At 45.9% G+C, this 5158-nt stretch overlaps 1 protein-coding gene across 6 annotated transcripts in view; it reads right to left on the bottom strand.

Moving 5' to 3' along the window:
* The window catches only part of LOC109303880 (exocyst complex component 1), an 86448-nt gene that overhangs the window by 80326 nt on the left and 964 nt on the right, over positions 1-5158 (bottom strand). The window contains exons 1-2 of one of the 6 annotated variants that reach the window (XM_019526240.1): positions 2708-3259; positions 2106-2218 (exon numbers count right to left, since the gene is read on the bottom strand). The exons of 1 other annotated variant lie outside the window; for it this stretch is intronic. The gene's annotated coding sequence lies outside the window, so the exon portion shown is untranslated. Of the gene's footprint in view, positions 1-2105; positions 2219-2707; positions 3260-5158 lie in introns of those variants that run through there. 4 more of the 6 variants (XM_019526244.1, XM_019526243.1, XM_019526245.1 and 1 more) reach the window with 4 other exon arrangements.

Here is a 5158-nt window from a genome sequence, read left to right as displayed (position 1 = left end):
AAAAAAAAAAAAAAATCACTGGAAGGTGGAACTTTATGGCAAGCAGGCATATCTACACTGATATTTAGGATTAACCCTGTCCCAGGGAGACTAAATGAGAGGGAAGGAAGCCTCACCCCCCACGGCGGGGAAACCCTGCTGCGGCAACAAAGGAACAGTCCCATAACAGGACAAAAACTTACTTTCATCAGGTATGGCAGTGGGGAACATGCTGGTGACAAGCAAACCACCCACGACTCATCAGCCACTTTTCGATGAAGCTGGGACCAGCGCACAATGGTGATGTCATTGAACAACGCTGACTGGCTCCACTAAGAGCCAGTGGCATAGAGAACACCAGGGGAGCAACAGCTGGGCAGCTGCTACATGCTCCCCCTGGCACGGCCAGAGCAGTCCAGTGCTGGGACATGGGAAGGGGTCCAGAAGAAGAATGCGCCCCAGGACTTGGACCACAGTACAAGCCCAGACCAGGAGGAACACCAAGGGATGGATCACTTCAACACAAGCAGCACACATGAGTAGGGAGGATATTACACATCCCCAATCTTGTTTTTTTATTTCTTCTTCACTGTGTTTTAAGTTGCCCCTGGGGCAGAAGGTGAACGCTCAGGCTGTCCCTGAAGTCAAGCACAGGGGCCCTCGGAGAATCCAGGCCCAGATTTAAAGAAGTGCTAACTGGCCATACCGTGGCCTGTACATGAATAGTCCATAAACGTTGGCAGGCAGAACGGGAGTGTCCCAGGCCCACCATAGAAGCGGTCAAAGCACACGCCCTTGCTTCAAGAGGGGTATGTTGATGGCAGTCTGTCATATAAGAAGCACATCAATGGGCACAGCAATCATAGTACCCAGGGGCAATTACAATCCTGCTGAACACCACTCACTGGCTGGCACATGGAAGGGGTGCAAGGGAGGTGGACGCTCAGGAACATTTGCTGACAACATCTCCCGACAATATTCTAACAACGAGGGAGCCTCCCACTTTTAAGGATAACAGCTAGTAGTGGCGGGCAAGTATCAGGGGTCTCCCTGGGAAGGTGGCACCAAAATAGTGGCAGTACCTGAGGAGAACTGGGGCCAGGACAGGAACAACCGATCCCAAGCTGCACGAAAGTGGCTTCTCAAGACCAGCCAGGTAACAAACACCCAACCAGATGGAGACAGTACCATTTCTCCTGTACCCTTCTCATCTTAAAGCTTGTATTAACACTGCCATACATTAGGACGAGAAGCACAGTCTGTCGACTAACTTATCCACCCTCCTGTGCTTGGCTTTTATTACAGGAAACGGAGACAGGAAGCGGGGCACATAAATGCTGGTTGGAAATAGGAAGTTATGGCATTGCTGCTAATGTACTTCCCTTGCTTGTGGTCTGCAGCACTTCGGTGAATTCTCAAGACACTGTATGGAGGGACAGGTTAGGGAGGCTCACTCAGACCATGCACTGAACAAGCTATACTTTGAATATTAAGTCTCCAATTGTATTATGCACCTGTGCTACATTATCCAAGGCCTCTAACAAAGCTATTCTATGGTATGGTGATCCGGCCCTTTGTTTCCTTGTGGGGGTGGGGAGGAGTGGGGAGGGAATAGATATCCACAGTGAAGACAAAGCTTTATCGAGAGTCCTTTCCAGGATTAGAATTTGTTCACATTTCTAAATATATTCCCTGAGAAAGTGAATTGCTTTTACTAATTATGCCACTAAATTGTTTAAATGTGTTTTAAAAACTATTTTTCTTTATTCCAGCACTTGTTACCAGCTTTGATCAGGATTTATATGGATCCTGAGGGCAGCCAGACTCTTAAAATAATAGAAGAGTTCCAAGAACTCCAATCAGACCTCTCATCAGAGAAATAATATTGTATTCAGACCTCCCTGGGAGTTGCCCAATTCCCAGGTAATCTTTATTGACAGGTGAAATGGCAATCTGTATTTCACTAACAGTACACTTTCATTGTATTCTTAACATCTAATTTTATAAACACATATACAAGAACAAGAGTGCTTTGTGCCCAAATGCTTGTCAAACTTCTCTGCCAGCTATACCATCGGTTCAATAAAACATATCACCAAACAGCAAACAAACAAAACAACACTTGCCTCATATTTCCTGGACCTTGAACAACACTTCAATCTCACTACACACAATTACAGAATTCTAGTGGTCATCTCAAATGCTGGACAGTTTTTGGTGCTGTAAGACTACAAATTAGCTGGAGGCAGAAAGAAAAGCCATCAGGGTTTTTTTTTTTTTTTTTTTAAAGAAACACCTAAGAACAGATTCTGCCATTTTTTAGAAACTTTACACAGTTACATCTATGAGAAAGTGGTACAAACATAAAATCCAATATTGAACAAGATGATTTTAATCACCCCTCTAAAATCTGACCCATCACTACACACGAAATGTTTCTGAAGTCTTGAAAAATTTTCAAACAGATCCATGCTCCTCTTGTTACCCCAAAAGTCAGTGAAGAATATCTTTGCAACAAGCAAGATCCAATAACCCGGCATTTACCAGTACGCTAAATGTTCATAATTGCTTGCTCTTCAAAAGCAGTACACGGGGATTTCTCTGCATGCCTCTAGAGAAATCCCTGTGTAAATGATAACAATGGCAGTAGATAAAGCTCATGTCTCAAATGCTTTATTCCATCCAGGTTCTTAGGCTGACTTCATCACTATGGCATAAAAAAGCCTACCTGTAGTGCTTTAAACAATATGATTCATGTTCTCTTTCATCCTCTCCTCAGGTGAGGACAGTATGTACAATACACTGTTCTAGTAGGGCTTTCATTTCTTGCTTTTAAGTGTATACACTGTTATGTGCTTGTCAGAGAAGACAAAACTCAAAAAAAAAAGTACAGCTTGTACTTGCAGCAGAAGATGAGGTTTCTGATGGTCCTTTACTCCTGCAGGAGTTTGTTTCCATGTCACACCAATCCTCAACATAGGTGTCTCCTGCACAGACTAGTTTCATTCTTACAGAAGCAAGTTCCACTGCACCTGAAGACATTAGTCAACCAAAGTTCCACAGCTTTACACAATTTTAAACAGGGAAGGCCCAGGCTACTGTGTGCCTTTAAAACAAGGCCTTGAATCCAGTGTAAAGAGCAGAGTATGTACCTGACATCCCAACCAGCTCTTTGCCATGTGATGCTATCAACCCTGAAGTACTGCTTACACTATAAAGTCCTAGGACAAGGCCTTGGGCCACAGCACAAGTTAATTTATCCTATGCAAGTAATAAGCACAGCTATTTAAAAAAAATTAGAGATGCACTGATATATTGGTTAGCTATCAGACTGGCACCGATAAAAGGAAAATTATATTATCAGCTATCAGCTTTCTTTGGCAGTTGTAGCCAATAATGTTTACCAATAATAATGCCTTCTGGCTGGGGCCCTGGACACTGAGCTCCCTCCTGTGAACCGGGGTAACCTTGAGTGCAGAGGGCCTGATCCAGATGCAAGGGCCCAAGCCATTCTCCATCCCCACTCCCATCCCCTCACCAGCAGGCCGGACTGGACTGGAGCAGAGCAGCTCGTGGTGTGTCCCAGGCACTGGCATGGAGCAGACTTCAGGCTAGGGCTGGGGCAGGCTCTGTAAAAGGCAGCAAGTGCTGCAGAGATGTGACTGAGGTGGGAAGAGGTGGGCAGACCCTGCAGGGCCTGAGGTTCCACACCCTAGGGACAGAGCCTAGTAGGGGCAGGGGCAGCCACTCTCCCCTGCTCTATGCAACAGGGTCTTCCCCCAGCCCCTCAGCCCAGCTGGGTCCTGTCCTTCCCAGGGCTGGGCCCATTCAGCCTCCCCCACAGGGCAAAGGGGCTTGCCCTGCCCCTGGCAGCAACAGCACCAAGAGGGGAAGAGGCCCTTCCCTGCACTGCAGTCCAGTTCCCAAGACCTGAGGCCCAGCTGCCAGGGAGGAGTGGCATGATTTCTCCAGGCCTGAAACGGTCCCGTGGCCCTGCCCTGGGCAGAGGGAGGAAAGTAGGGAGCCTGGCCCAGAGACCACCAAGCCCTGGCCAGTCAAGAAGGCTCACACCTTCCCCATCAACCCTGCTGACAGACTCAGGCAGCTGCCCCCAGGCTGGGGCTCTGTACTGTAAAGTTAACCCAGTTAATTCTAAAATAAAGCAACTATAAAAATTGTTAAAAATTAAACTAACCACCACAAGTGCTGCCACTATAAGAAGTGCTGCATTTTAACTGTCTGGGCTGAGTGAGACACCAAACACAATCTTTTAAAACTTATGGCTTAGTGGTTAGCAATTTTTGTAGGCCTTGCCTTTGCATTATTAGTGTTAGCAAAATAAAGCTAACCACAACTCATTGTAAATGTAAAGTTAGCAAGCACCTGAATGTACAAGAAATGTCTCAAAACCAACTTAGGCAAAATTAAAGTAAAACTGACTGAAACAAGGAAAACTTGTTACCCTTCTTCTGAAATCTATCCATTACACCGTTGATCCAAGCTAGTTCAAACCTTGGAGTTTAATTGTACGCATCACCAGATTTGAGATGGTCAGTAGAAATTAAATAAAAACCTCTCTTCTGTCTGGACAAAGATTTGACCTCAGTGATCCACATGCCTATCACCTTCAAACTGGTTGGGGCAAACTGCTGTATCTGGGACTAAAAGCAAAAGCAGTATAGTCTTTCTTTCTTGCTTGGGCAAAACAGAGCAGCCTCCTTTCAGTCAGCTGAGATCAGCAAGGAGCACATCAATCCCACCCAGCACCAACCTTTCTGTGGATTCACCATTCAGCATCTAACACCAACCCTTTGTTAGACTCTTCAAAGCAATCAGCAACAGGACACCACCAACATCAGCTGCAACCCAAGACAGCCCAATCAGAATGAAACAGGGCAGACTGGAGAGAAAAGCATTTTGTCTACAAATTAGGCTTTCAAAGAAGCCGAAACCAATTCTGGCTGACAAGCTGACTCCTACCATGGCCCAAACACATTTTAGAACATTTCTCAACTCCGTTGGTTACAAGAACATATGAAACATATAGACTTTAGAAATGAATTCTCCTTTAAAAGAGAAAAACATGGGGAACAACAGCTTTTCCCTTGCAGGCTGGCAGCTCCAGCCTGTGAGGGGCTGCTTGGGTCCACCCCTGCCCCCTGCACCTCACACACGGGGG

Source organism: Gavialis gangeticus, unplaced genomic scaffold (assembly GCF_001723915.1).
Source record: "Gavialis gangeticus isolate Ggan-Ray unplaced genomic scaffold, GavGan_comp1, whole genome shotgun sequence".
Classification (NCBI taxonomy): domain Eukaryota; kingdom Metazoa; phylum Chordata; order Crocodylia; family Gavialidae; genus Gavialis; species Gavialis gangeticus.
The sequence above is the reverse complement of the archived record's forward strand: the minus strand, read 5'-3'. Positions and strand labels throughout refer to the sequence as shown.